This window comes from Hesperophylax consimilis, chromosome 27, assembly GCF_061612785.1.
Source record: "Hesperophylax consimilis isolate HC1 chromosome 27, BYU_Hcon_1.0, whole genome shotgun sequence".
Lineage (NCBI taxonomy): Eukaryota > Metazoa > Arthropoda > Insecta > Trichoptera > Limnephilidae > Hesperophylax > Hesperophylax consimilis.
The window spans coordinates 26,618,750-26,629,182 of record NC_142862.1 but is presented as its reverse complement, the minus strand read 5'-3'; the positions used below and the strand labels follow the sequence as shown (position 1 = coordinate 26,629,182).

Below are 10,433 nucleotides of genomic sequence, written 5' to 3'. Positions count from 1 at the left end.
ATGATTAATGATTTTTTATGGCCGAAATTGGATGGTATTGATTTGGACAACGTTTACTTTCAACCAGACGGCGCTACGTGCCACACAAGCAACGAAACCATTGATTGAATATCAAAATAACACCTCTTATTGGAAAACCCTGTAGTTAAGAACCATTGAAAGCGTTACGAACGCGTAATGCTATGCTACACTCCTTTTAGGAAAAACTTCTGTATGTTTATATATTTTTTAAAATTATTTATACGACTCAACCTAGTGGTGCATCACCTGTCTTATAAACAATGGTTTTATGGACAGGTTGATAGTACTAGACTAGGTCTACCCACTCCCAGAGCTAGGGAAAGTTGTACCATGAACTGAAATAAAAAATATCTGTGAAATATATCTACGACGATTAACTTGTGACAGTCCGATGAAGTATCTAATGACACACTCCCACTTTGTTAAATTTTACTCAATTACAGGGTGAATGGAAAAACATGCGCTACAAATTGGACATTTTCCCGATAATTTGGTGGGGAATTAAATGCATAATTTCATTTGGAAAGTCTTAACTGCTAGCTAAGTAGACAATCAGTTTTCGTGTGATTTTATAATTTACTTTTTTGTTACCACGGGATTAGTTTGCCAACAAATAAAATATATAATAAAATTTAGAATTCTTGAATTAGTGCTCTGAAAACAAATTATGATTAATTAATTAATTAAATAATTTGTATTTAAGATAAAACATGTATTGAAAAAAAATCAAAAGCACCTTAAAATTCAATTCCAGAGTGAGAAGCTAATCCTGGATAGGAAGATTATTTCAGATAGTCAAATTCTCCAAGAATCTCAGGTAATGGTGTCCGTAATCCGTCGTTCGCCAGTCCAGAGGTGGCCCAATGCTCTCGGCTGTCGGTCAAGGAATGCCCGTGCTTAATTTTTGAAATGCTGAGGTGTAAATCAAAGCGCAGGTGTGGTAACTGAAGTGTGTCAAAAATATTGCAGGGTTGGAAATCTAACCAGTGCATAATGGTTAGAGATGGCAAAATTTAGCATTAATTTTCAGATTTTTTAGCATTAACAATTGGAAATTTAGCGTTTTATAGCATTTTGAGGCATAATTTAGCGTTTTTTAGCAAAATAGAAAAAAATGTATTTCCTGAATGTTTTTAGCGCATATTTTAAGTATTTTTGGTAAAATATATGTTTAACCTTCATTTGCAAGTATTTCCATGTGAAAGATTATAAATAATTAATTTTAATATTAAATTAATAAGGAAGGAAACTCTAAGTACGGGTCGAACACAAACACAACAAATGCAGATTGCGATTAACATCAATAGGCGTAATTTATTTCGCACAAATTGTGTAATGTCAAAAAGCAATTTTAGCCTACAGTACAAAAATATTAAATATTTACACATAAAATAGTAATAAAATTATAAAAAATCGTAGAAAGGTTTCAAAAAATGTAAAAGTAGGCATAATACTTTTCCCTTCACATTCACATGAAACTACCTTCCTTATGCATTTTTCTCAATTCTTCTTTAGTTGTACTGGACTAAATATTACTGTATTAGCATCTCCAATTTATATGGTTCTTTGACTTCTGAAATACGCTATATTCTCGGAAAGCGTTTACGCACACAGTCGGTGGAGCGCGAGCTGAAGTTAGAGATGATTTTTAATCACTTATTTCCGCTGATAAATATCGAATTTTGAAATTCTCACATATTATTTTAATACCCGGTATTTTCGGGAAATTCGCGCCTATTTCGCTAAATAGAATAATTTAGCTGAAATACGGCCAAAATCACGTTTTTCGCGTTAATTCGCGAAATAGAAATCACTGGAAACACTTTCAAATGCCTTGAAACTCAAAGAAAACTTATAAATGCCCTATTTTCGAACCATAAATATTTTTTCGCGTTTTTAGTTAAAACGAAATTTTGCCATCTCTAATAATGGTTAATTGAGTAAATACTGGAGGTGCCACACACCGACACCATAGATATACATCAATTAGAAGGAGCCACACACCTTGTTACCCAATCCTTTATGTAACATTTTGATTAAAATACTAAAGAAAAATTGAAGGAACTCTTGTACAAGGGTGAATATTTAAATTTAGAGTGAATTGCCTAATACAAAAACTAAATTATTTATTTATTTTTATGCTTGTACATACATTTCACAGGTGAACAGGTTAATGCTTGTTTATACATTTCACAGGTGATAAGTGTAAGTGACGCAAAAATGTTAGTAATTCGTTTTGTAAACCCTCACTAGGAGAAGTGCAAAGTCGTTTGCGTGGACCTATTAAATTATTTAAATAATTTTATTATTATAATAACTGTTAATAATATTTGGATGATTTGCATAGTGCCGTTTTTTTATGAAAAATCACCTCAAATATGTAATATAGTTGTACAGGGTGTCCGGAGATAAAGTGTGCCAACTTTAGGAGGTGATTCTACATGATTTTAGAAGTAAAATAGATACATATATAACTTTTTTAGAAATTCTAATGTTTTAAAGTAGTTTTTAGGTAAACATGTTCAATCGCTTGTAAGGGAAAATAAACGTAGGAATTTCTAAAAAAGTTTTTTAATTTTTTTACTTCTAAAATCATGTAGAATCGCCTCCTCAAGTTGGCACACTTTATCCCCGGACATCCTGTGTAATGCTCTATATTTTTACTAACTATAGACTAGAACAAACTATTATCAATCTATGGCTAACGGATTGCATCCACCGGTTCGTGCATTACTGGGATACTGCATCAAAATGTACATATATTATTATTTATTTATATTTTGCAAAGGCAGATAATATACAGCACCTTACTTAACCGGGAGGTCAATTGAGATTAACACTGTTTATTGTTTATTAGAGAAATTTAAATGCAGTTCGCATCCAATACGTAATTAGGAACACATGTAATTGGAAATTCCATTATTAATTCTGGTATTTAGCATCTGTAGAAGAGGAAAGGCAAATTTTATGTTGAACGGTACCTGTACAAGGATATTATTAGAATTTTTCTCAATAAATGTGATTCGTACTTCGGTATGTGACAGATTAGAGAGTAAGGCTTCGAAAATGTTAATCTAATTAGAAAAATTAGGTTAGAAGCAATTAAAGTACATCAATGGTAATAATATAAAATTAATAATAGTTACGTATCGTCTAGTGGTGATTTAGTGGTTACTTAATGGTGGTTACTTGAGTGGTGAACCATCACGCCGTTTCCCGCAGGGGTAGGCAGAGGGGACGGACCGCCAAACAACTTGTTCTTGGCACACACTTCTTGCCTCATTCACATTCATACATCGTCTCATACATACTCTTCTATTATTCTGACTCTTGACATGGCCCGACTCAAGTATCTGATTCACTTGGTCTTGCCATGCCTTCCTCGGGCGTGCCTGACTTGCTACCATTCACATTTGCATCGTATATTCTCCTTACACTCCTTTCACTCATTCGCTCTACATGCCCAAACCATCTAATCGTCCCTTTATAATACTTTATTTTTTGAAGTGAAACTTCTTTACCCGCGTCATGCAATTTCGAGTACCGGAGTAAAACCAACTCATGACCGAAACGAAAATGCGGGACCGATTAAAGTTCATTTGATCTAGTCAAAGTTTTGAAGTAAAATATAAATGCTTCTTAGCTCATCTCGACAACTGGCGTTGGTGGTGTAATGGTCAGCGTAGTTGCTTTCCAAGCAGTTGATCCGAGTTCGATTCTCGGCCATCGCACATTATTTTTTTGTTTTTAACGCCTTTTTTTTTTTCAATGGTTGACCATAATATCAATCCACTAAGTAATATTTTAGGCCTGTAGCATACTTGAAAAGTTAAAGAATGATATAAAATTTTTTATGATGTTAACGATAAAAAAATAAAAAAAAACATAAAATTACCATAAAAAATGGGCCAACGGCACGCGGTGTTCCCAAGCGGTCACCCATCCAAGTACTGACCGCGCCCAATGTTGCTTAACTTCGGTGATCGGACGAGAACCGGTGTGTTCAACATGGTATGGTCGTTGGCAAACGCTAAACAATATTAATTTCTATTCTACCTGCCAATAAATATATGAAAATTAGTATAAAAAAGCCCTAATAATACTGAAAACATTAGCAAGGTGTGTGCGACGTTGATAAAAATAATCATTACATACGCGCTTGAAAAAGATCGTAATTACATCCATAACTTTGCAGGAATTTTTTTTTTCAATGGTTGACCATAATATCAATCCACTAAGTAATATTTTAGGCCTGTAGCATACTTGAAAAGTTAAAGAATTTTATGATATTATTAATGATAGTAACGATAAAAAAATAAAAAAAAACATGAAATTACCATAAAAAATGGGCCAACGGCACGCGGTGTTCCCAAGCGGTCACCCATCCAAGTACTGACCGCGCCCAATGTTGCTTAACTTCGGTGATCGGACGAGAACCGGTGTGTTCAACATGGTATGGTCGTTGGCAAACGCTAAACAATATTAATTTCTATTCTTCCTGCCAATAAATATATGAAAATTAGTATAAAAAAGCCCTAATAATACTGAAAACATTAGCAAGGTGTGTGCGACGTTGATAAAAATAATCATTACATACGCGCTTGAAAAAGATCGTAATTACATCCATAACTTTGCAGGAATTTTTTTTTTCAATGGTTGACCATAATATCAATCCACTAAGTAATATTTTAGGCCTGTAGCATACTTGAAAAGTTAAAGAATTTTATGATATTATTAATGATAGTAACGATAAAAAAATAAAAAAAAACATGAAATTACCATAAAAAATGGGCCAACGGCACGCGGTGTTCCCAAGCGGTCACCCATCCAAGTACTGACCGCGCCCAATGTTGCTTAACTTCGGTGATCGGACGAGAACCGGTGTGTTCAACATGGTATGGTCGTTGGCAAACGCTAAACAATATTAATTTCTACTCTACCTGCCAATAAATATATGAAAATTAGTATAAAAAAGCCCTAATAATACTGAAAACATTAGCAAGGTGTATGCGACGTTGATAAAAATAATCATTACATACGCGCTTGAAAAAGATCGTAATTACATCCATAACTTTGCAGGAATTTTTTGAAGTGAAACTTCTTTACGCGCGTCATGCAATTTCGAGGACCGGAGTAAAACCGACTCATGACCGTGACGAAAAAACGGGATCATTTCGCTATAGGAGCCTAGCTAATATTATATACCTAGTTTAACTCACTCTCCTAACTCATCTTCGCTGTCTACAGGCAGAGCGCACGACTGTGGTCGTGAAGAACCGAGGTTCGATCCCCGCTTTAACTAATTTTTTTTTTCTTTTTTTATAACTTTTAATTTTTTTTATCACATGCTACTTATAAATATGTCAATAGACAGAAAAAAAGAGAGAATGAAATGAAAAGAGAGAGAGAGAAGAATACTAGAAGTTTCACTTCTGTCTTGCGTAGGCTTGACACACCCATTTTTTTTAATTTGTTTCTTTTACGCGTTCATACATTTCTATTATAAAAATATTTGTTTTAGTAGTTTTTTTTTTATTGAGTAATTTTTATTTTTTTATTTGTGTTCTACTCGAGCGAAGCGATAGGAAAACCTTCAATTTATCTAAACCATATTTTTTGGTATTCATAATGTGCACCAATTCGTTGTAAAGATTGATCAAATAGTGATTAAGTAATAGTGATTTGGCATTAAGCTTCGCCTTAAGTCTTAGATCTAAGTCATTAGTTATGAACCTTAGTCGTAAGTCACTAGTTATTATGAATCCTTGGTGTAAGCCAATTGTATTTTTAATTTAATTTTGTACAGCGCCCTTGAGGTGATTTTTCACGAAAACGGCGCTATATAAATTAGCAGAATATTATTTTTATTATTATTTATCTTCATTCACTGTAGCCAGCTAATCTTCACCGTCCCGACCGTAGTGACTAAGATGCAGTGTTAAGTATAAGTGGCTAAGGAACCAGTATTTACTTAGATAATAAAAAAAAACCTGCTGAACAAATTTAACAAGCAGACAACATGTTGTTACTTACTTACAGGTGAATCATTTAAAAGATACCCTAACTTATGTAGTGGGTAGTGGTACTGTTTGGATAAAAAATAATTTAAACTGGCTGTTTTGCCCGTTGCAGGTAACTAATTGGTTAGAGTACTAATCAATTTATTGTTTGAATGTGGATGAAGCAAGGAGTGTATGACTACACTTAGGCAACAACCAATACCTGCTTTTATTATATTATACACAAAAAGACAATAAGCTTACGTTCCTTATCACAATAATGCTGCAGCTGTTTATTACATACTAAATAATGGCGAGACAAACGATGATATACACAATGAACGTATGTCTGTTTCCTCAAAAGAAAAAATACGACATTTGGAGAAAGCAGATAATGATTACTATTCAAAAACATTATAGACATGTTTTTCTAGTATCCATTTAGGTTGAACCATCCGAGGTTACTTTTTTGTTTAAAATAATTACATTTTTGATTTATAAATAGATGAAGTACCTAAGTATGTAGGTACCTACACAGATTTTATCGTCTCTTTAATTTTACGGCTTTCACATCCCTATGGTCCGAGCTCTGATTGGCCCCGCCGTCAGACCTACAAAACGCACTCTGTAAACAAAGTGGTTCAGATTAGCACTAAACCTTTTAAACTAATTAAAAATATATTTTTTTTTAAATTTTCTTTTTAAAACTATTTTTCTTAAAATTACACCAATCAAGTGTCCATCTATTGAATTCACGAACGCCGATACTATTTTTGTAATAAATAATTTATTATTCATAATGATAAATATGTATATTGAAAAACACAAAAATTCTACGCTTCGTAATTTGAGAAATATTTCATAAACGGTTAAATGTTTGCCGAAACCGACCGACTTGATTTTCGAAAAAAAAATATTTAAAAAAAAGTTTAGTTAAATAATAGCATAAATTTTTTTTTTAATCGGTCTCCATTTTAATATAATTTAATGAATGTATTTTAACACATTGTAATTTAAATGTCAAGTCACATGTGACAATGAGTTAGCTTCTTTTGAAAATATTATCTAATATAATTAAGACACATTTTAATTTAACACACTGTAATTTAAAACATATTAATTTAACACTTTGTAATTTAACACGTTGTAATGTAAAATATAATAATTTAACACATTGTCATATAAAACATTTAAATTGTAATTTGACATATTGTTTCGATATATCCGACATATTTCATGTATCTTAATTTTGAAATTTAGGTTAGGTTCAGTTAGGTTGGATTTTTTTTACCTTTTTGTAATCTTTCAACCGTCTGGAACCAGTACGACTTTGGCATCCCCAATTGGGGTATGTTTTGATACTGAAAATCGCGCGTAAAATCACAAGGGCGCACAAGAAGGTGTTAGGTATTATCAGCGCCATGACTACTTGGGTACTTGGCGCCTTGTCAATTCAGCGCCAGGGCGGACTGCTTCAATTGCGCCGGCCTTGATTACCACCACGCCTAAAGCCATTACAAGAAACACTTACACTTACCAACACTTATACTCGTATTTTTTTGTTTTATTATAGACGAAAATTTTGGAGGCTGGTGCAGACAATAATGAAGCTGACCGTGTTATGGATTGAGGTGTGGTTTGTTATTTGTTTAAATGTTAACCCCACAAAAAACAGATAAACAGATGTTGTTGGATTCCATCGAAAGTGTAAACGAATAAAATTAGACTGAATTGAATTCCTGTAAATTGTCGGCTGATCGATTGGTTAATGAGCTAATAATAATAAATAATAATTGATATTTGATAATTGATAATTAATACAAGATAATTAATAATTGATAATTAATAATTGATAAGTAATAATTGATAATTAATAATTGATCATTAATAATTGATAATTAATAATTGATAATTAATAATAGACAAGGCGGAGGCTGCCTTTTGGCTGTCAAAACTAAGTTTAAGGCCGAACACATGCCTGATCTGGAAGCTGACATCGAAGACTTGTGGATAAAAATTACAATCGATTTGTTTGTTACTTTTATATGTGTAATATATTTTCCACCGGTATCAACTCTGGAAACATATCAACTATTCTTCGATAAGTTTCACGAAAACGTGGATCTTCTCGGAGGAAGGAATATTATTGTTTTGGGAGATTTTAACATCCATTCAGCGCGTAGCGGCAAGGATGTTGAAAATGACCTCAATTTTTTATGCGAAGTGTTTGGGCTCACCCAGAATAATGGTATTCCCATTTCTGAGTTGAGGATGTTGGATCTAGTTTTGTGTAACATTGAATTAAATGTCATACATAGCGATTCTCCCCTCGTATATGAGGACAAATATCACCCCGCATTAGAGTTCCGGTATTCTTGTAAAAAGCCTCCGAAGACTACCAAATTACCTAAAACTACAGACGGCACTTTGCGGGGATGGATTTTTGGTAGGGGTGATTTTGTCAAACTTTATCAGATGATGAGCCAATTGGATTGGCATGAACTTTCTAAATTCGATACCGTTAATGAGGCGCTACACCATTTTTATTCATGTATATATAATGTATTTGACGCTTGCTTCCCTAGGAAACCTCCCAACAGAGGTGGACGTAGGTATCCGAAGTGGTTCACTAGAGATACCATCAGGAGCATTGAGATAAAACATGCTCACCATAAAAAATGGAAAGCTACTGGTGACCAAAATGAGTATGAAATGTTCAGTAACCTCAGAGCAGTTGTTAGAAGAAATGTTCATATAGCATTCCGAACGTATGTCGACTCAATAGAGAGTGATATCAAGCATGATCCCAAGGCATTTTGGGACTACGTAAAATCACTGCGCAAAGATGGTGGTATAACAGACATCATGATGCATGGTGATCGGGAAGTTAGAGAAGCGGATGTAGCCAATGCATTTGCAACTCATTTCCAATCAGTGTACAGTAATGAGCCTCCATTACTAAATCCCATTTCTGCTTCCAAGATGAATGTGAAGGGAGCCCAAAACATTGATATAAGTCATATAGACGAATCAGATGTTAAATCTTCAATTAATAACATGAAACATACACATTCACTTGGGCCAGACTTTCTTCCAGTATTTTTTTTAAAAGGATGTGTTGAATTTTTAAAAATGCCACTAAGTTTTATATTCAACCTATCTTTAGATATTGGTGTATTTCCTGATTCCTGGAAAGTCTCAAAAATTTGTCCCATTTTCAAAAGTGGATCAAAGACATCTGTCGAAAATTTCAGGCCAGTGGCAATACTTTCCGCCCCGGCTAAGTTATTCGAATCGATAATTCATAAACATGTGCTGTTTCAAGTAGAGCCTTTCTTAATATCGGAACAGCATGGGTTTAGAAAAGGTCGATCAACAGATACTAACCTACTGGTACTCACAGATTATGTTTCCAAATCTTTAGATAAGGGCTACCAAGTAGATTGCTCATATAATGATTTCTCGAAGGCATTTGATACCGTAAACCATGACATATTATTGAATAAATTGTCAACTATAGGTTTTTCTTTACGGTTTCTCATATTCTTTGCAAGCTATTTTACTGGAAGAAAGCAATTTGTATCTCATGGAATATTCATGTCAAAATTATTCCTTGTACTCTCAGGCGTTCCACAGGGCTCTAATTTAGGACCGCTCCTCTTTCTAATTTTTATTAACGATATTACAGAAAATATTCTGCATTCCAGGTCACTTCTTTTTGCTGATGACCTAAAACTATTCTTGGAAATTAAAACTTTAGAAGACTGCATTCGACTCCAATCGGACATTAATAGAATTGTTGACTGGAGTAAACGGAATCGGATCGAATTCAATGTTTCTAAATGTTTCATTCTTTCTTTCACAAGGGCACGTCATACTTGGTTTTACCGGTATACCATGAATGCCCGAAGTTTAAAACGTGTCTCCACTATGAAAGATCTTGGCATCATGTTTGATAGTAGGCTGACATTTCATACTCATATCGAAATGACGTGTAGTGCTTCACTGAAAATGCTGGGCTTCGTCCTACGCACTGCGATGAATTTTAGAGACACACGGGTTCTCCAAGTGCTATACATTGCGTTGGTTAGGAGTAGGCTTGAGAGTGGGTCGGTGGTTTGGAGCCCACATCAGGTGAAGTATTCCCTCATGTTGGAGAGAGTGCAGAAGAAATTTCTGAGATTCCTCTACCTGAGGGAGTATGGCTACTACCCGTGGCTCTATCCTACTGACTTTCTCTTGGGCATGCTCGGTATGAACCATCTACGGGTCAGAAGAGATGTGCATATTGTATCACACTTCTTCAAACTGATTCGTGGATGGTTAGTAAATCCGACTATCATGGAGAGTATATTAGTCTCTATGTTCCTGATGGTTATCTCCGTCACCGACAGCATAGACTGTTTTATCTCC

General features: G+C 34.2%; 3 non-coding genes across 3 annotated transcripts; all 3 read right to left on the bottom strand.

Moving 5' to 3' along the window:
• Positions 1-3,927: 3,927 nt before the first annotated feature.
• LOC149410857 (5S ribosomal RNA) lies at positions 3,928-4,046 on the bottom strand. The gene has a single exon (XR_016305016.1). It is a non-coding gene; the product is annotated as a 5S ribosomal RNA (ribosomal RNA).
• Positions 4,047-4,369: 323 nt separating this feature from the next.
• On the bottom strand, positions 4,370-4,488 carry LOC149410856 (5S ribosomal RNA). Its single transcript, XR_016305015.1, has one exon. It is a non-coding gene; the product is annotated as a 5S ribosomal RNA (ribosomal RNA).
• A 323-nt stretch (positions 4,489-4,811) lies between these two features.
• LOC149410855 (5S ribosomal RNA) lies at positions 4,812-4,930 on the bottom strand. Its single transcript, XR_016305014.1, has one exon. It is a non-coding gene; the product is annotated as a 5S ribosomal RNA (ribosomal RNA).
• Between the last annotated feature and the right edge of the window lie 5,503 nt (positions 4,931-10,433).